This window comes from Lathyrus oleraceus, chromosome 2, assembly GCF_024323335.1.
Source record: "Lathyrus oleraceus cultivar Zhongwan6 chromosome 2, CAAS_Psat_ZW6_1.0, whole genome shotgun sequence".
In the NCBI taxonomy this organism is placed as follows: domain Eukaryota; kingdom Viridiplantae; phylum Streptophyta; class Magnoliopsida; order Fabales; family Fabaceae; genus Lathyrus; species Lathyrus oleraceus.
Genome location: NC_066580.1, coordinates 439045337 through 439068349, shown reverse-complemented (window position 1 = coordinate 439068349; position 23013 = coordinate 439045337). Strand labels below are relative to the sequence as shown.

At 34.6% G+C, this 23013-nt stretch overlaps 1 pseudogene; it reads left to right on the top strand.

Annotated features, from left to right (window-relative positions):
- The first annotated feature begins 3978 nt into the window (after nucleotides 1–3978).
- Nucleotides 3979–20709, top strand: LOC127123603 (GDSL esterase/lipase EXL3-like; annotated as a pseudogene).
- Nucleotides 20710–23013: the final 2304 nt, after the last annotated feature.

Below are 23013 nucleotides of genomic sequence, written 5' to 3'. Positions count from 1 at the left end.
GAAAAATGACCCAGTTGCTCACTGTATTCATCTCCATTCATAGACTTTAGTATGATTCAAACATGACTCTCTTTTCAGGATAAAAACAAACTCACCTTATCAAACTCAGTTTCGCCTTTGGGCTTCATTTTCAGTTAAAAACCTTTTCAGGAATGACGTGTTATTTTCGTTCTACCGTGAACGACGCTTAAGTCTCCATGTGTGAGCAGGCAATATTTAACTGCTAGAGTGCGATCTGAGTTCATCCATTCTACCGCGAACAGACAAACGCTTAAGACTCTCGTGCTCGAGTATACAAGCAAGTTGACAGTAGAACACGAACGTTAATATTGTTCACTAAAAACAACTAACGCATTCGTCCTAGTTCCATGAACTATGGAGCTCTGATATCCTTATTGCATGAATAAGGATACGTATGCATGATGGCCAAAATCTTTAGCGAGCACAATTATTTATTTATTTCGTTTCTCACAATTATCTATTCCTTCCTTTTCTCACATTTATTTATAACCCCTATTTCATTAATTATTAACCCCCCATTTCCCTTTTCGCGAGTAATCTTTAGATATTAACACCCATTATTGCAAAGAACATTCAAAATGGTTCCGTGGAGTATCATGGATGTTAAGGGTACTAATACTTTCCCCTTGCATTACTGACTTCCTTACCCATTTCTCTTTTTCCCGGGTTTTATCGATGTTTTCCCTTTTCTTTGGGAATAAATAAAGTTCGGTAGTGATTCTGTTGTATCTTTGAGTGTGCGATGCGCTCGGGTATAATTTTCTGAGCTTCAGGAGTCACCGTTCAAGATCATTAGTTTTCTAGCTGCATCCATTCGTGGTTCCCGAACGGAACAGCGGCGTCGTATGAGGGAATCAACTTTTGATTTCGACGATTTCCACAATTTCAAATCTAATCTCCGATTTACTAGTTCTTGGCCTCATTAGGTCGTCGAATCAAGAACACATTTACTTTTGATTTCTACGCCTTCCACAAATTCACAGTCGCTTTTCAACTCCATCGTTTGCAACTTCCTCAAATCTCATAATCGAGAAACGCTTAGAAGCGAACACGAAGATTTATCATAGTCAATCCAATCAATCATTGTTTCTACTTTAATTCATCGAAATTAAGATCTATGATTCTCTTGAGAACTCCGTAAAGTAGCAAAATGAAAGACATGAGATCCATGTCTATGTTCACACAGGGGTTTGAAGGAAATTTCCATGAATGTCATGCTGGAGACTCACCGTGGCGACCAAGTTACTCATCATAACGACGTAGAAGATACAAAGATTTTATAGTCAATGATGCCCAAATACGAAGAATTCATAGTTAACATCAGGCATTAATCAGATACTGGGACACCTCTTGCATATCCCATAGGATTTCCACTAGATGCACAAAGGTATATCCTCAAGCTGAACCAAAGAGCATAGGTTCACCCAGTGTGCTCGAAGAAGGTACTCCAAACTCTGGTTGTAATGAGACATATCGATATCTTCCTCCGATCACTACTCAACTTTTTGCCTCAAACAACGGTCAAGGAAATGAGTCTCTCAAGGAACATCAATCACGTTAGACCATCTTCGTGGTTATAGAGGAATCGACCATCAGGTCAAATTGCTTACAAGATGGTCATCATCCTGCGACTTACCACTTGAGGTTGATACCCATTCCATAGTAACATTGGAGCCAATTTGTTTTGACTCTAGTCATCAGGACGCCCGCCAAAGTATTTCATCAAAGGAAGTTTCGGAGTCCTAAGGTTTCAACGGTCATCCCCAAGCTACTTCCCTAGAGAAGTCAACCATCTAACTATACGTCGGTAGGAAGATACAAAGAGGGGTACCTCGACACCTCGTCCAATAAAAAAAGATGCCTTAAAGAAGAGAATTACACCCAGAAAGTCCGGAAAATTACATATATAAAAGATTTAAGATGACGTTTGATCATAACATAGTCACTATTGAAGGTTTATCTATTCGTGTAATAAGTTCAATTCATTATTAATATAAATATATATACATAATTTCTTTCTTCTTATGTTGTCTTCTTCTTTGTCTCTATTTCTTTTAGAGTTCTAAATATAGGGGTAACAAATATGAAATGCATAATTGAATATTTGATACATACTTAACACATTTATGCGATTCTCATACAGCTTAAACACATTGTTTGCATGAATGTGTATTCGATATAGACTTAACACATTTATGAGATTATGACACGACTTAAACGCATTCCATACATGATTGGATATTCAATATAAACTTAATGCATTTCTACGATTTTGATACAACTTAAACACATTCCATAGCTGGTTGCGTATTTGATAAAGACTAAATGCATTTATGTAATTTTGATACGACTTAAACATATACCTCGCATGACTTATCATCTGAGGCATACTACACACATTTATGCGTAGATGACGCACCCCCTTAGCATCTAGCCAATCCAAGGGTGTATGTAGTGTAACCTGAAGAAGTTCACCTCGATCCGAGCAAAGTCTTGGAGGGAGGGATGAAGATCTTACCCTTGGTCGGGGATTGGTTCTCTATGACATGAAGCACAGTACAAATATACGACCATATCACACCGATTTCTCTTATCCCATGCCTTACTCCAAGATCACAAGCAACTCACCAAACACAATACACAAATTGATATACTACTACAACAAATGCTAAGTACAATGAGCAAGTGCAACAACATAAAATGGTAGCTAACATCACTTAATGCGTTAAGTCCCAAATCACAAAAGCAGGAAATCTCAATAGGCATATATGCCACTTCATCGCAATAAAATGCATTGTTTCCCTTGTAATGCAAGCATTCAGGGTTCTCACCCTCAAAATAACTATTTTGTTGTAGATGGTGGATGCCGGTGGTCCGTTATAAATAAGCAAACTTTGTAGGGTAAAAGAGCAAGCCCCGAAGTTACAACAATTTGTAAATAACGAAAATGATAATGTGAATGCAAATGCAAAGCTCTAAGATGAAAAACACTAGAATCTTCAAGGTAAAAATATTTCCATAAACTTTAAAAATTGCTACGTCTAGGGAAAAACCTGGGAAGCATTTCAGGAAATAAAAGAATACAAGGAAAAATAAAAATCAAGTTGAAGCTCATGGAGCCGAAGTGCTAGGATCACCCTCTTTTGTCACATCGAAAGCGGACTGAAATGAGTCAAATGTCTTAGCCTAAATTATGGCATCAGAGAAGAAGTTCTCGCCTACTTCAGAACTCTGTCATGGACCTCGAGCATAACCTGCATAGTCCGCTAAAGGGAATCATAAAGCGCCTGCTTCAGATTGTCCACCTCGTCTTATAGAGTTTTCAATGTTTCTGCATGAGCCTCGGTCTCTTGAAGAATGGATTTCTTATACTTCTCCACCTGATGAGTTTTATCCTTAATAGAACCATAAGTATCCTAATACCGCTTCTACACATCTTTGAGGGCATCCTCCAGTTTCATCACCCGAGCAGCCACAGATAAGGATAACCATGTAATTTTGCCTCCTCTTGGAAAAAGTTGGCAGTTTTAACCTCCTCATGCAGGGCATCAAGATCCTCATAAACTATAGAGCCCATAAATTCCATAGATTCACATTTCCTTTTCCAAGTATCTCTTTCCTTAGTGGGATTACCCGAATCAAAGACATCTCCCTGACCAACAGAGACAAGGGAGAATATAGAAGCAACCTTGAACATATTATGAATAAGCTTGGATACAAGTTCCATTTTCTCCCCCTCAAGGAGATTATAGACGAAGGATAAATCTAACGTCAAAACACTAGTAGTAACCTCCTCAAGAGTGTGAGCAACCTGGAAAGAGAATACATTCGACATCCACATGAAGGGAGTTACCTCCCCAAAATCAACACACTCGGTGATACGAGTTCGTTTTGGAGAACCCTCTTTCCAGGAGGATTGCTCATTTTCATCTCAGACCCTCTTTTTTTAAATCGAAGATGGGGTTGATTTCTCCATATTTAAAGTGGCTGTAACGTCCACAAGTTGATCCACCAAGGGAGCAAAAGCAAAAGTCTCTATAGTTGGGATATGAGCAAGGGTCGTAACATGAATAATGGTCTCTAGAGAAGCTTGGGCCGAGGTGGAAGTCCCAATATTCACCATGGAAGGAATACTTTGAGTATTTCCAAGGCTTTAGAATAGCTTCAACTTGTTTATCTTTTCCATGCTATCTGCAAAACACAATCACACGTGTAGAAAAAGTACGAAGACTCCGTTCTCACCAAAAATCTTTCTCCTCTCCCCTTGGGTAACTGCGCTCACGATTACTTAAGTGTCAATGCGCCTTTTTTCTCACCTTGACAGAAGGGACCTCATCGGGGCCGAAACCTTCCTCATAGATAAGCCCCTGGAACCAAGATCACACTTCCTTCATCATTACCACCTCGTCCGGAGAAAGAGAGCCCGACTTGGTGTAGTAAGAATGAGTGTTCTGGTTAAAGTGGATTTTAGACCAATACTTCTAATATAAAGTCTGGCAGAAGCAAGGAGAATCAGAAAGAAGATAACAAAAAACAAGATGGGCCACGAGTGAGAGGGATTTTACCAATCAGAAGTGCCCCCCAAAATATCCTCATGCTAGAGTAAAGGGGTCAAACCAATGATTGGCCTGATGAAAGCAAATGAGCCCCTAATTACGAAAATTATTTTGATAAGTATGTATCATATGGAATAAATAAAAAAATAATCCAAGCAAATATTTCCAAGATTTGTGCTCGACACACAGTTGAAATACCCTAATCTACGCCCATAACCCCTGATGAAGTTGGGAAGGGACACCTATTAAATATTTTATGACAACTACCTCAAAGTAAGAAAAGGGAAATCGAATCCATATTATTTTGAATTGAAACTCATAGAACGGGATCACACAGTTGCCAAAAGAACTCCATATCCTCTTTTCTGAATCCACTAGAAGAGTTAACCATTCTAGGGGATCTCCGACCATAATTCCAGCCCCATCTATAATAGCCTTAGTAGTCATAATTGATGAAGTGCCTGCTATTTTTGGGTCCACCCAATTGTACTCCATTGTGTCGGTTGATCTTGAAGATCCTAGTGGGCTTCAACATAAGCATCGTTGGGCTCACAGCCATCGATCTTCAGGCGAAGCTGAATATAATCCTTAACATGTTCTCTCCTTCGTAAATTGGCTTGTATTTCCTCTTCATAAGACGCGAGGAGGCATAAGGACCTCGACGCGATTTATTCCTCTGCCAACATTTGATAAAATAGTGTCTAATGAATCAGATGAATAAGTTTTTTTCTCCAAGAATTCCCATATACCTTTTATGAGTTAAAGTCTTCAGATAGTGGCATGTTTTATGGTTCTATGTGATTGTTATTAAGAGGGGGTGATAAGAATAAAGGGTTGTCCTCATTATAGGGGTAAATGAAGTTTCAACTTCATAATCGCTCATTAGTTCAAATGGTACTATCACTCATCCTAACTTGATAATAGGAAACGTTGAAGATAAAAAGCTTAAGTTAGGATAGTAACTGGTTATGCAAGGTTGATGAAGCATGTCCTATCTAGTTATGTCATTGGATGTGTTAAAAAAGGATGATGAAATGTTTCAATGATGGGACAACTTTTATATGTTTGTTCCCCACTACTTTTTTCAACCGATTCCAAGCATTTCAGTTCCATTTCACATCAGACCACGTCTTGGAGGTCGATCACCATTCTTAAGGCTTCCCCTGACTCCTTTAGTTCCCGACAAAGCCTTGGGGGAAACTATTATGGGCCGACAAAATGACTAAGGTCCAATCCCCCTCAAATCCACTCCACTTGACCCGGGGAATAAAATCAGGTTACACGCTAAGAGGTACAATCTCTGATCTCCCATTTTCACCACACTCATCTTGAATCTTAAACTGACTTGGACGTTGAGCGCTAACTATAGAGGTCCACTCTACGCCACGTAAGGACACAACTAAAAACTTCACGTTTAGTGACTGAATTAGAGACAAAAAAACTGAAAAACAGTCACTATAACGTTTAGCAACCAAAGCGCCTACTAATTTTCGTTTGGAAAAGTGTTAGTTGTTAACCTTTAGCAACATATTTAGTGACCAAAATTTAGTGACCGATTTTGTGAAAGAGTTAGTGACCATTTTCAGTTAATTAAAGAACTTAAAATAAAATCAAAAGTTTTGCCACATTCAAGAATCGAACCAAGCGTGACCACTAGGCTATTTCATTTTAGTAATTATATTTTCCTTAAGAAATGTATATATTATAAACGAAATTAAAATTTTAAATATTATTTAAAAAGTTTATTAAACTAATTATCATTAAAATTACATTTTTTTAAATTAATAAATTTGTATGGACAAATTATTTATATAAATATACGTTTTATTTGTTAAAATAATAAAAATGTGAAACTTTCACTAAAAATTAAAAATTGAGAAGGAATTAAAATATTTATAAAAAGGAAAAATTTAGGGATGTAACTTAATAAAGGAAAAAAAATTATTAATGACCGAAATTTCATTCATTAAAATTTTTTATAAATTAATTTTTTATATTTATTTAAGATTGAAATCAGTCACTAATTTGGTAACTAATTTTATTTAGTGACCATATTAGTGATCTTTAAAATTTTATTAATATGATCTCAATTTTTGGTGGCTAATTCAGTAATTATAACAATTGAAAATTTTCAATCATTAATTTGATCATTAAATACAAATTTTTAGTAATGGATGATTAAAACCGCCGTTCAAAATCATTAATTTTCCAATTGCATCAATTACTAGTTACCGAACGAAACACATTAATATACTCAAATTTCACTTACTATTATCTTGAATTTTAGCGTTTAAACTATTTATATTTGATTTATTTTGTATTAGGAAAATTTATTTATTTTTATAATTTTTTATAATTTTTTATAATTTTTTAAACAATTGCAAAAAAATCATTCAAGTTTTTATAAATATTAAACATATTTCTTTTTTACGATAACTAAAACTGTTTGTATAATATATTAATTAATTTTATTAACCCTTATATTATTAACTATTGTTTGGTATCACAAAAGAAGCATACACAATTTATCCTTAGTAGAAATTTCGGTGTAAGTTTATAAATACCTTACCCTCATTGTAGTCAAGTTCTTCATATCATTCCACAAAAAACATGAAGTTTCTCTTTCAAAAGCTTTATTTTCACTACATTATGAAACTGTCTCAGCACTCATTGTATACTCATTGTGTTTGGTGACTCTGTAGTTGACACAGGTAACAACAACTACATCAACACTATTACCAAGTGCAACTTTCTACCTTATGGTAAAGACTTTGGTGCTGTAAATCAAACTGGAAGATTTAGCAATGGGTTAATCCTTTCCGACATAATCGGTACAAAACACTTGTTGATTTGTTCAACCAAACCAACATGTTTTTTTGTTATGATTGGTAACAAATTCATTTTTTTTTCAGCATCAAAATTTGGAGTCAAGAAGCTTTTACTAGCTTCTTGATCCAAATTTACAACTTGAAGATCTCTTAACAGGTGTAAGCTTTGCCTCTGGTAGTTCTGGATATGATCCTCTAACTTCAAAATTAGCGGTAAATAACTATGTCTAGTACTAAACTTTTGAATATTTAATTGCATGCTTATTTTCATTTTTTGCATATGTTAAACTTAAAGCTAATTATAAGTTATTTATTGGTTATGTTAAGTCTGTGATATCATTATCAGATCAACTGGAAATGTTCAAGGAATACAAAAATAAGATAAAAGAAGCAGGTGGAGAAGAGAGAATGAAAATGATAATATCAAAGAGTATATAGATTATTTGCGATGGAAGTAATGACATAGCCAATAATTATGCTCGAACACGATTAAGACAAGCACACTATGATATTCCATCATATTTTGATTTATTAGCTTCACCTGCCTCTAACTTCTTAAAGGTACGTTATGTTATACAAACAAAACAATGTCATCAATGTCAGGTGTTAATGTTGAATCGTAATTCTTTGTGTCGAAACAAGTTGTTCGACAGAATAAGGATGTGTCGAACTACCTAGTGTGTTGAGTTCTGCCGAATTTTAATTCTTCTTCTCCTTCATCATTCTTCACACTCTTTCTTTCTCTATTGTTCTTCTCTTTTCATTGCTATTGTGTGGGTAATAACAATCTTGTTCATCAAGATTGATTGAAATTCTCCATAGATTTTGGGGGATTTCCAACATTTGGTATCAAGAGCTCCGGTTGAAACGATTCGTGGGAAGAAAATCACCATGACAACGAATCATCCAAACATGCATTTTCCAGTAAATCTTCCGATTCTTAAGAACAACAATGATGAGAATTGGTGCAAGCAGATAAAGGTTGTGTTATGCTATCAAGATCTTTGGGATCTTGTAAAGGAAGGAGTAGCAACGCTTGCAGAAGCCGCGACAGATCAAGAAAAGGTTGCACATAAAGAATTGAAGAAGAAAGATTATAAAGATCTCTTTATCATCCATCAATGTGTTGATGCAGATAACTTTGAAAAGGTTAGTGATGCAAAGTCAGCGAAAGAAACATGAGAAATTTTGGAGAAATTGTTTGGAGGCGCAGAGAAGGTGAAAGAGGCGAGGTTACAAACTCACAAAAGGGCGTATGAATTTCTTCAGATGGAAGACAATGAAAGCATAACTGATTTCTTCACAAAGGTTACAAAACTGGTGAATCAAATCAAGGTATGTGTAGAAGTGTTGACATCAAGATCTCTTGTTGGAAAGATCTTGAGGTCGTTGGCTCCAAAGTTCGACCATGTGGTAGTAGTCATAGAAGAGTCGAAGGATTTGTCAAAACTGACAAAGGAAAAGCTTCAAGGGACGCTTGAATCTCATGAACAAAAAATGGATGAAAGAGCTGCAGGAAAGTCGAAGAGTGATATGGCTTTGCAGACTCAATCAACAAAAGAAAGAAAAAGCAAAGGAAGATGGAATGGCAACAAATGCAGAGGAGGTTACCACAATTCGACTGGTCGAAATCAGCAAGAAGGAAACCAATCGAATCAGAGAAAACCATGAAACCAAGGCAACCAAAGAGGTTGTGTTGTAGGTAGAGAAAGAGGTGATGGTCAAAAGACAGAAAAGATTCACATTCAATGTTACAATTGTCAAAGGTATGGTCTGTTGGTGTAAGCCCTAGAGGCCAATACTTTTGGTACTTGTATCGAATTATTTATTAATAATAAAAGGCATTTTCTTTACTATGGTTGATTAATAAAGTCCCTAGAATAGATAGTCCGTTTAATGTATTAAGTGTGACTTAATCATGAGAACACATTAAACATAAGGGCATTATTCTTAAAGTATCCGTAGTCGAGCTTTAATGTGAAGTGGGATAACATTAAAGCATTAAGACTATTATGTTTGTAAACTGATGATCACATCTCATGGATCATGGATAAAGAGTTATCAAGTCTTAAACATAGGTATGAATATTAGGAGTAATATTTATACCGGATTGACCCGCTATGAGAATACTATATAGAAAGTTATGCAAAAGTGTCATAAGTTATTCTCATGGTGATAATAGTGTATACCACTCTTCGACCTAAAACCACTATGGATCCTAGATGTAGAGTCGAGTGCTTTGTTGCTGATCTAACGTTGTTCGTAACTGGATAACCATAAAGACAGTTGATGGGTACTCCACGAAGCATGCTGAGGGACATGAGTGTCCTAGATGGAATTTGCCAATCCTGCGTAACAGGATAAATGTCTATGGGCCCAATATTGAACTGGACAAGGGTGACACGGTCTATACCTTGTGTTCAATATAGACATAAGGGCAAAGGGGTAATTATACACATAATTATTATCACAGGAGGTTTTGTCAGATCATATGACATTTTCGTGACTTGGGTAGCAGTGATGTGTTGCTAGATACCGCTCACTGTTTATTATGTTAAATGCGTGATTTAATATAATTGCCAACGCCGCGAAAACCTATAGGGTCACACACAAAGGACGGATTGATGAGAGATAGAATAATTAAGGAACATCGTAAGGTACGGTGTACTTAAGCAGAATACGAAATATGGTAAGGTACCAAATACTTAAGTGATTTTGGCATATTATGAGATATATGCCAAAATGCACTTAAGTGGGCTTTTTGGCTTGAAGCCCACACAAGTGGTTCTATAAATAGAGCTCTTGTGCAGAAGCTTTGTATGGGAATACAACACAACTGAAGAGTTGGAATTTCGTATCTCTCTCTCACTCAAAGCCTTCATTCATAACAGTTAGCACTGCGATTGAAGGAATCCGTTCGTGTGGACTGAGTAGAGATGTTGTCATCGTTCAACGTTCGTGATCGCCCCGTGGATCTGTATCAAAGGTTTTGATCATTATCAGAGATCTGCACCAAAGGTTTGAATCGCCACAAGAGGTAACGATTCTATCACTGATCATGCCCATTCGTAAGGATCACTAAATGGAGAAATTTTAAATTCCGCTGCGCCTTGGATGGCAATTCTCCTACATGGTCACTATTCTAGTGATTGTCCAGAAAAGCAGAAGAATTGAAAAACTTATGCAAAGCTGACAAAACATGGAGAAGAAGAGATGTTGTTGATGGTTACAACAAGAGAAGAAGAGAGATTCAAGGATCAGTGGTACTTGGACTCAGGATACTCATCACACATGTCCGGAAGAAAAGATTGGTTTATCAACATAAAACCCTCAATGAAGAATATGGTGAAATTTGCAAATGACAACACTCTAGCAGCTGAAGGTGTTGGTGATGTTCTGATTATGAGGAAAGATGGCAAGAGGTCAGTAATTTCAAATGTGTTGTACATACCAGGCATGAAGAGCAATTTGCTCAGCATAACATAGTTAATCGAAAAGAACTATAAAGTGTCGATCAAAGACAAGATGATGAGAGTTCTCGACTCAAATGGAAGGTCGATCTTGAAGGCTCCAATGTCTTAGAATAGAACCTTCAAGATTGAGCTTAATGTGATGGAGCATAAGTCCCTTGCAACAGCAGCCAACAGAGATTTATGAATATGACATTATAGACTTGGTCATCTCAATTTCAAAGACATCAGAGATTTGAAGAGAAGAAATATGGTTTCAAGATTACCAGAAATTGACATTCCAATCGAAGTGTATGAAGAATGCGTTCAGGCGAAGCGGCATAAGAACAACTTCAGTAAGGATGCAGGAAGCAGGTCGAAGGCAATTCTGGAAGTCATAAACTCTAATGTATTTGGTCCTCTCCAGGTGGATTTGGTTGGAGGTAACAAATATTTTGTTACATTCATAGATGATTTCAGTCAAAAAAAATAGTGGTCTTACCTGATCCAGAAGAAACGTGAAATGATCGAGGTATTTTCCAAGTTTAAATCTATGGTCGAAAGACAGAGCGATCAAAAGATCCAGATTTTGTGAACTGATGGTGGTGGAGAATATGTGTCGAAAGACTTCGATGCATTATGTATGAAAGAATGGATTGTGCTTGAGGTGGTGCCACCCTACACTCCACAGCAGAATGAAGTCGCATAAAGGAAGAATAGAACCATTATGAATATGGTTAGAAGTATGTTGAAAGTCAAGCATCTACCTAAATAATTATGGGGAGAAGCTGTGTCGACTGCGACATATATCTTGAACAGATGTACGATGAAGAAGCTAGAAGGAATCACTCCAGAAGAATGTTGGTCTAGTGTTAAGCCTATCTTGAGTCATCTGAAGGTGTTTGGATCTATAACACATAGACATGTGCGAGATCAGTTGAGAAGAAAACTTGATAACAAGTCGAATCAGATGATCCTGATAGGATATCATTCGACTGGAGGATATAAGTTGTTCGGCCCAGTGAATAAGCAAGTGGTGATCAGCAGGGACGTGATCATAGATGAGCTTAAGGAGTGGGATTGAACTGAGAATGTCAAGAAAGATTTAGTGAGAATCTTTTGTGATGAACCAGCTAGTGAAGTCGAAAGAGAAGTTCAACAGGAAGAAGTCAGAGGTGAAGCAGGCCCAAGCAGACCTCAGAGAACAAGACACTTGCCTGCAAGATTGCAAGAATGTGTGATTACATCAGATGGTGTGGTCAATGAAGAAGGTGAGCTGGTACATTATGCTTTCTACGCATATGTCGAACCTATAAATGCAACTGAGGCATTGAAAGATTCGAAGTGGATGAAAGCAATGGACAAAGAGTTGGAGTCAATCAAAGTCAACAACACTTAGTCACTTGTTAAATTGCCCCAAGACAAGAAGGAAATCGATGTGAAGTGGGTATACAAGGTGAAGTTGAATCCCAAAGGAGAAGCGACTCGACACAAGGTGAGACCTGTGGCGAAAGGATTTCTTCAGAAAGAAGGAATCGACTTCGATGAAGTTTTTACTCCAGTTGCTAGGATCGAAACAATCAGGTTGGTTGTTGGTCTAGAAAACATGAACAACTAGAATATTTGTCAGATGAATGTGAAATATGCATTCCTTAATGGCCCCTTAGAATAAGAAGTTTATGTTGCACAACCAGCTGGGTTTATGAAACATGGTGAAGAAAGAAAGATGCACAGGCTGCATAAAGCCCTATACGGACTTAAACAAGCTCCAAGAGCTTGCAACAAGAAGATAAATGGCTTTCTAAAGGAGAAGGTATTCGTGAAGTGCAAATATGAACATGGAGTATATGTAAGAAGAAGCAAGAGTGAATTGCTTATACTATGCCTCTATGTCAATGACATGTTGATAACAGGTAGCTGCAAGAAGGAGATCGAAGACTTCAAAGGTGATCTCAACAAGGAATTCGAAATGTCAGATCTGGGTGACATTTCATATTTCCTTGGCATCAAATTCTACAAGAGTGGTAGAAGTTTGATGATGCATCAAAGAAGGTATGCAGGCGAAATACTCAAGAGATTTGAGATGCAAGATTGCAATCTAACTCCGACTCCAGCTGAGCCCAGATTACAATTGTTGAAAGATTCAGATTCAGATGATATCGACCCAACCCAATATAGAAGACTTATTGGGTCACTTCGATACCTTTGTCACACAAGGCATGACTTAGCATACAATGTAGGTATGGTGAGTAGGTTCATGCAGAAGCCAAAGGTATCACATCTAGCAGCGGCGAAGAGGATACTAAGGTATCTGAAAGGAACTCTCAACTATAGCATTTTGTTTCCTATAGCTGATGAAGGAAAAGAATGCAAATTAGTGGGATACACCGACTCAAGTTGGTGTAGTGATGCCGAGGATCAAAAATCCACAGTTGGCTATGTGTTTATGCTAGGTGGTGCACTAGTTGCTTGGAGTTCGAGAAAAGAGTCAGTAGTGGCATTATCGTCGTGCGAAGTAGAATACATAGCTGCTTCTCTTTGTGCATGTCAAGCAATGTGGATGGCGAATCTGGTCGAAGAGATAACAACAAAGAGTCATGGAGCAATTACCATGAAGATCGAAAGCATGTCAGCTATCAATTTGGCGAAGAATCCGATAGCACATGGTCGAAGCAAGCACATCGAGATGAGGTTCCACTATCTTCGAGAGCAGGTAGCAGATAAGAAGATATATGTGGAACACTGCAAAAATGAGAATCAGATTGCAGACATCATGACGAAGGGAGTCAAGTTGAAGTGTTCAGAAGACTAAGAGCTATGATGAATGTAGATTGCTTAGACACAATGAATTAGGTGGTGTGTTGAATTGTAATTCCTTGTGTCGAAGCAGGTTGCTCGACAGAACAAGGATGTGTCGAACCACCTAGTGTGTTGAGTTGTGTTAGTGTGTCGAAGTGTCGAAGCATGTTGCTTCACATAGGATTTCGACTTAGGCCTATTTTAGTAGTGTTAGCTATTTTGGGCTTTTATAGTTTTGGGTTTTGGCTTGAGGTCCAAGTTAACCTAAATCTATAAATAGAAGGAGTAACCTTTATGTTTGTAATGAGGTGAATATAGTATTCATAACATTATACTCACAGTATTTTGCAGTCGCAAAGTGAATAACAAGTTTTCCACAGTTTGTGGGCAAAGAGAAACTCTGCAGAATTTTAATTCTTCTTCTCTTTCATCGTTCTTTACACTCTTTCTTTCTCCATTGTTCTTCTCTTTTCATTGCTATTGTGTGGGTAATAACAATCTTGTTTATCAAGATTGATTGAAATTCTCCATAGGTTTTGGGGGATTTTCAACATTAAGAAATTCAAATAATGCAGGAACTTTATGATTCATGAGCTAGAAGGATTTGAGTAGTTGGTATGCAAAATATAAGGTGTGTGCCTACACAGAGAATGATTGAAGGAGGAATATAGAGAGCATGTTCAGATTTTGAAAACCAAGCAGCAAGACTCTTCAACTCCAAACTAGTATCTCAAATGGATGCATTCAGAAATAAGTTTCAAGATGCCAAGTTTGTCTATCTTGATATTTACAACTCATTAATGGATATGGTTCAAAACCCTGCTAAATATGGTAATTAAACAATCATTCTATATTTATTTTTATGGTTTTTTTTATATAATATAATTGTTTTATGTTTGTTTTTTTTGGAAAAATAGTTATTTTGGTTAGAGAAGGAGTTCATTCAACACATTACACATGACCTGCTTATCACACATTAGTTTCCATGGTACTTCCCTAGCCACCAAATACTCATATGAACTACAAAAGACAATCACGAATATTCAAAATAAATAGAGTATATAAAATTTATAAAAAAAAATCTTACGATAATTCGTTATGAATTGTCATGCATCAAGAATTATCAGTGGTAGAACTTTGATCATCAAATAGAGTGATCACGAAAGTAACACAAACGACGACGCCTCTATTCTGTCTAAAAAAAATAAAATCTCAATGAGAGAGTCTTTTACCTTAAATGTTAATTGTGAATGAACGAATGTCTTAGACTGAACACAAACATAGAATTCTAGTGCAGTTAGAGTTTGAGAATAAATGAATATCACTTTAGTACAAAGATAATATTTATATAACCACTTTTAAACACAATAGCTGACAATAACAATATATTGTGTTTCTCTAGTTAGCATTACTACATATAGTAAGAATGCACCATCAAATCGTACATAAATCTTATTTATTTATTTAATCTCTCTTTTATTTCTTCTTATGTGTGTGATCTCACTAATTTAATATTATAAACAAAGAATAATATCTAATAATATATTACTATTATCCAATTAAGGAGAATCTTATATGATATCAGGTGTATAATTATTATTTAACCCTTATATTTATATTAAACCTAAGAAATAATTTGTGTCACCATTTTTATTTCAATATTACAATTCATGATATTCGAGTATTCTTAGTAAATATATATATATATATATATCTATATCTATATATATATATATATATATATATATATATATATATATATATATATATATATATATATATATATATATATATATATATATATATATATATATATATATAAGGATCAAATGACACCGAAGTATCAAATTTAGTAACATGACACCTCCGATAACTTTTCATCATATGTTCAAATAACAAAATTCATTGTTGGATTGAAAGTTATTATCATATAGACGGATTGAGCTGGATCAGATTTGATTTAATCCATTATCCAACCCCAACCCGTTCAGATTTCTATGGATTTGGTTCATCATCCAACCTATGATTTTATTGTCAAATCGAATCAAAATAACCCGATTTTTTATCGGTTGAGTTCCCTGGTTGTGTCTAATTTTTTTTTATATCATATTATATAAAACACATTTTTAACACTTAAATTGAATGAAACATAATATATCTCTAATAAATCTATCTATATGTAATAACTCTTAAAAATTGTAGCAAATTTACAACACATATTTCCATAAAATCTATAAATTTAAAATGATACAAAAGCAAATAAGCAATATCTCATAGCTTCAAAATCACATAAATTTATTGGTCAAATTGGTCTAATAATACCAATAGTGAATGAAAAATTAAGATAATAGTTGTTTATAGTCATTTACTATTTTTTTTCATTTAAAATTAAAAATTAAATTAAATAACTAATGTCATGTCAGCAGACTTAAAAACTAAAACCTAACAATTGAACAAAAGCTATGCAGAATATCAAGTTTGAGTCAAATATACTCGTAAATGAGTGAGTTCAGATAATTAGTGAGTTGGTTTGTTTGACGTCGTCGTGTTTGCTAGTCGACCACACATATCAACGTCCCTACTTATTAACAATAAATAAGCTCAATATCCCAAATTAAATTATTTTAGTAAGGTCGTACATGTTACAATCATTCTCGATTAAGAGATCCATACATATTACTCTCGCATATGTAGAAGGGACAAATCTCATATAGGTCACTCATGTCTCTCCACTTGATTTATTGAGTTCCAAATTAACTATATTTATAATCGTATTGTTATAGACAACATTTAACAACACTAAATTAATCAACTCCTCATATAAGGAACATAGTAGCTTTAAGTCAAAGATTAACATACACCAGTATCAATATGCTAATAATTTAAGACAATTCCATAATACAATATGTAGTATTCTCATGGTGGATAAGTCTAGTATAAATATTACTCATAATATTTATAGTTATGTAAAAATTTGATATCTCATATCCATGATCTATAAGGTGTGGTCATCAGTCTACTAACATAATAGTCTCTATGGATTACAAATACTTTTAAAATGACATCCTTATATTTAATGGCACCTCACATTTAAGCCACACTTAATGTTATTTCGAACGAATAAATTTTCCAAAAAATTTATTACTTTTAAAAGTAACATAAATAAAAATACTTTATTTATAAATATTTAACATATATTAGTTGTAAGTTGGATCATAAAACTATTTGTTTCTAGAAATTCTATCAACAAATGTTTGATGAAAAAACTCCCATGATATAGAAGCATGTATTCATGCTGAAGAAGCATGAGAGAGAGATCAAGTTTAGCTTGTGAATTGTTTATTTCTCATTACATGAGTGAAGCCTATCGCTTCCATATTAATACACAACATGCATATAGTAGAAGGAAATAGTCTTGAGTTTGTCTCTAAAGTTAACAAAAAGATTAGTTGACAAAAGTTTTGTAAGGATGTCGGAAATCTGAGCTTGAGCTGGAACATATTGGATATGGAGTTTATTACCATTAACAATTTCTCTAACAAAATGAATATCCAACTCAATATGTTTCGTTCTAGCATGCAAGTTTGGGTTATGTGATATCATGAAAACACTAAGATTACCACAAAGAAGTTTTGGTGGAAGATAAGGGATGAAAAGCTCTTGCACTATTGACTTAATCCACAAGACTTCAGAGGTTTTATGTGCCAATGCTTGATATTCTGACCCTGTGCTAGAATGAGCTAATAATAATTGTTTCTTGGAACTACATGCTACAAAGTTAGGACCAAGAAACACGTATGATCCTGAAGTTGAGTGCTTGTCGTCAAGATCACTTGCCCAATCAAACTCACTATATGTTTGTAGTGAGAGTTTGTGAAGAGATGTAGCTAGAGCTAGAAATATGCCATGAGAACTTGTGCCATTGAGGTATTGTAACATATGTTTTACCACACTCCAATGAGATTCAATAGATCCAGACATGTATTGACATGTTACATTGACACTGAAAGCAATGTCAAGTCGAGTTAATGTAACATATTGGAATGCACTAACTGTGGTTATGTAAAGGAGGGGATCAAGAAGCTTGTCATCACCATGCTTACTTAGTTTACATGTGCTGAACATATGAGTGCTTACATCCTTAACTTCTGTAATGTTAACCTTAGCTATTAGATCCTTGATATATTTTGTTTGTGTGAGGATAATAGCTTCACTAGGTTGATAGTGAACCTCAATTCCAAGAAAATATTGAACAATGCCTAGCTTCTTAAGTGAAAATGTCGTATGGAGCTTGCTAATGAGTTTATAAAGCATAGATAATGACGATCATGTGAGTAAGATATCATCTACACACACTAATGCATACATAATGTCATTTTGATTATGGTAGATAAAGAGAGAGTGATCTCATTGACTCGAGATGAAACTAAACTAATGTAGAGATTGGTGTAGCTTTTCATACCATGCACGAGGTGCATACTTTAATTGGTAAATAACTTTCTTCACTTGGAAAACTAAAAGGACATATGTGTCAAGGAACCATGATGGTTGTTACATGTAAACCTCCTCTTGAAGATCGCCATTCAGGAATGCATGGTTAATGTCTACTTGTTATACCTCCCATTTGTAGTTTAATGCTAATGTGGTTATGATTATGATGGTGGTAGGTTTCACGGTGGAGAGAATGTCCCATGGAAATAAAACCCATGTTGTTAATGAAAGCCCTTAGCCACAAGATATGATTTATACTTGTTGATGCTCCCATATGCATTCTCTTTAACTTTAAACATGCATTTGCATCCTCTTGGCTTCATATCTGGTGTTAAAGTTGCCAAGACCCGTGTACCATTCTTTATAAGTGACTCATATTCAACTTTCATTACTTGGAACCACTCAGGCTAAGCCAAGGCTTGTTTGTTGTGGTAGGTTCTGAATGAACTATGAATGATTTAGGTTTGGATTTCCCCGTCTTAACCATAGTTAGCATGGGATGATCATTAACTAGAAGTGAGGCCTGATTGATTTGAGTGTGAAACGATGATGAAAATGACTTAGACATTTTGGTACCAAAAGATGACTAACTATCATCTGATGATGTGGTATGATTTTTTCCAATAGGGGCAACTGACATAGATGGTGACTAAGATATGAAAAGTGGAGCATAATGACTAGGGTTAGATTTATAAGTATCTGACACATGAGATGAGCTACTTAGTAACTATTGAGGTGATGGTTAGGTTTGTCCAAATATTGCATGTTGGTTTTGTGCATCAAGTAATGCAATGTGGTCTATAGGTTAGGTACTTGTGGCTGCATGATTAGTATCTAATTGGATAGTTTGAGACACATGAGTATGTGTGGCCTGAATTAAGTATGGAGTAGAGTTGGACTCAGGTAAGAATAACATAAGGTTTAAATATTTGGATGATTTACTTGGTTGAGTGTGTGAATGGCCATCTAACTTGAGCTAAATTGTTTTGCAAGGAAACCATGTTTAATTGAAAATGACATATTTTGAGATGAAAATATTGCCTTCCAAGTTGAGACATTTGTATCATTTATTTGTTGGAGAGACTCTCAGGTATGTACATTGAGAACTTCTAAACTGAAGCTTGTTTTTGTTGTATAGCCTAAGTAGAGGATAATAGGAACAACTAAAAGTTTTGATTGTACCATACTTGAGTTTATTGTTGAAGAGAACTTGAAAAGATGAGTTGTAGTCAGAAAAATCACTAGTATAAAGCATGTTGATCAAGTAAATTGTAGTAGTTAAGATGTGATCCCAAAGGCTTATTGGCATGAATGCATGTGCTAACGTGGGGAGCCCCATCTCCACAGTATGTTTGTGTTTTCTCTCCACTACTCCATTCAGATGTGAGGTGTGTGGACATGTCAATCTATGAATAATACCTTGTTCATTAAGAAATTTTATGAAAGGTCTGAATTCACTACTAAAATATGATTGTATTGCCTTGATCTTGCCATTGAACTGAGGGGACGCATAACTTTGAAATAACTTGAGTGCGTTTAATGGATCACTTTTGTGCTTGAGTAAGTAGATCCAAGTGTACCTAAAAAAACATCAACAAAAGCAATATAAAAAATCATCAACAAAAGCAATATAATAGGAGTATTTACTACTTGAAGGTGTAGGTGATGGTCCCTATAAATTAGTATGGACAAGTTCAAACAAAGTAGTGTACTTGATTTTAGATAATGGTGCATATAATTTGTGAGCGTTTCCAAGACAACAAGAATGACATACCATATTTGATGGGAAAACTGTCATGATGTGGAAGCATGTATTCATGGTGAAGAAGCATGAGAGAGAAGCCTTGTGAATTGTTTATTTTCATTACATTAGTGAAACCTATGACTTCCATATTTATATGGAACATGTATATAGTAGAAGTTAGTTATACTTTTGTAATTTACATAACTAACTTCCTAACAGCATTCTAGTCTAACTATTCTCTAATAACAAACTATTAAATCACTAAAGTTTAATGTTTACATTGTTGGTTATTAAGTGGAGGAAGTTGATCTTCCTATCTTTATTTATTTATTTTTACAATAAAAACATTATTAAAGGGAGTACAAGTACTATATCCTTTACAAGCTAATAAAATCCCAACTTAGAGTAGATTACATTATAACCAGAAAAAAGAAAATTGAATGAAAATGCAATTTAGTAAATGGATACCTAAATTTATTTTTCATGAAATATATGAAAAAAATATATGAAAAATCTCAAGTCAAGGTTTATTGGGCCAACCTTTATATTCACCACAAACTATAAGTTGGTTGATATGGCATTCAAGAGACTTTTCAAAAATAAAAAATAAATAAAAAAGATATTTTTATAAATAAATAAAAAAATCGATTTTTTATTAAAAAAAATCTCTCTACTCTTCAGGTTGATTAGTGTATTTTATTATGTCTAATTCAATTTTTTATTTGGTAAATTGTTTAGGTTTTGAAATATCGGATAGAGGATGTTGTGGAACAGGAGTCATAGAAGCAAGTATATTTTGTAATAAAGCATGTAAAATTTAGTTATAGGAATCATTTAGTCTCGTAATATCCTTTATGAAAAATAATTGGTGATTAGTATTTTCAAGTTATATAGACCTATGAGTTTTGTGTCGCGGTGTGAAATTATAATAATACTAAGAACAAATTTGATAAACCAATTGGTTCAATTGAGTATTTAATGAGATTGATTCAATATTGTGAAAACAAACTAAGACATCTTACTTTGATCTATAAAATAAGTATATAAGAGTTTGTTTAGTAGACATAATAAGATAAAGTCTAGTATGATACATAGTTGAATATGATAGTGATGATATATAATATCATCATATCATGTGTTTATCAAACACATAATCAAAAATATTATATTATTATTTTATCGTTTTATATATTTATACACTTAATAATTATATCATAAAATAAATAAATATTAAATTTAAATTATAAAATTTTCTTTTAAAAAATTGTATACATACTTTTTTTAAAATAAGTTTTAAATAATTTTAAAATTTAATAAATAAATAAATAAACATTAAAAAAAATAAAAATTCATAGACAATATTAAATCACTAACAAAAAAACAGTTGCGACATAATTTTTACGATACAAAGGTGAAAATCACGTCACAAAACAACATTAGCGTCGTAATTATTCACGAGACAGTAATAGTTGTGACAACTTTTTTGCCACGTGAAAATCACGTCACAAATTTGCGTCTTAAAATTCACGTCACAACATTTGTCACGTGATTTTCACGTCACAAAATCCTACTGCATTTCTGCTCCTCTACTACTGCACGTCAGGTTTGCAGATCATGGTTGCATTTTTGCCACGTGAAAATCATGTCACAAAGTTGCAGATTCCAATTTTTCGACTTATGTGGATGATTTGGGTACTGTTAGGCTCTATTAGATACTGTTAAATGATGATTTGTATGAATTAACGATTAAACATTATTTTAATCGAGTCTATGAATTATTGATAAATGATGAATATGTGAACACGTGATGATGATGTTGTGTTAATTTTGGTGAATTGCGATGATGATGTTGTGTTAATTTTGGTGAATTATGATGATGATGTTGTGTTAATTTTGGTGAATTATGATGATGATGTTGTGTTAATTTTGGTGAATTATGATGATGTTGTTGTTGTATGAGCCTGAATTATGTTGTTGAATTGTGAGTATGTTGTTGTACGATGATAGTTCAAGAAGGGGACTTTAAGCATTATTATCATTGTGATATACACTCATTATGTCGGAAGGGGAATTTAAATATTATTATCATTGTGACATACACCCATTATGTCGTTGTTGTTGATGAGAGAGGCAAGTTGAAATTCGAGCAGGGTGGATTGGTGACTTGTCTCGAATCCGAGCAGGTTAGATTCGGGGTTCTAGCATCGTGAACTCGGTTCCCGAGTGAAAAAATTGATGATGATATGCTACCACATGCATATGAGTATGGTTTAAGTTGTGAGTCTCATTGTATAATTTAAGTGATGAATATGTGATTGCCTTGTGTATGATGATGGATTGAGTGTGAGAATGATGTTATGTGATTGATGTTGAATGTGTATATGTTTGAATTCTACTTTACAGTTTATGCCGTTAAATTATTAATGTGAATTCTCACCCCCCCCCCCCTTTGCTTTGATGTTGTCCACCATGGACATCTTGCAGATACTCAATTGTAGAGTTACTGTTGTGAGTGAGAAATAGCTCTTGAAGTTATTTTCATTAGTTATTGCATTTATTTTTAGTCGTTATGCTCTGGTTCTGTAACATTGAGGGGGACAATGTTTTCTTTTCTTATGTTTGATGTCAACTTACTTGTTTTCTTGAAGTTTAATCACTATTATGTTGAGTTGTTTTGGAGTTGTTTAAAGTTGGATATTGGAATTCCTTTTGAAATTATCATGTGAAAGTTAAGTCTTTATAAGACCCAATTTAAGATTAATATGTTTTAGTACTGTGATTAATGCGATTTCGCTGCAACAATACCCTAAGTGAAGGTGAGCATGTGACGATAGGTATTGTATGTTGTTTACTTTTCCGTTGCATGTTTTCAAAATCTCTATCTTTATTGAAGGGTTATCGTTAATAACACATTAAATAGTCGAGTAATCATTTATATACAAGTTTCAGGATTTAGGATGTTACAAAGGTGGTTTGGGGAGGACCTACTGGTGGTAGCATAACGTGGGAGTTAGAGATTCAGATGAGAGAGTCGTATCCGACTCTATTTCCTTCATGTAATTTTCGAGGGCGAAAAATCTCTAAGTGAGGGAGAGTTGTAACACCCCGAAATTTGATTAATTTAT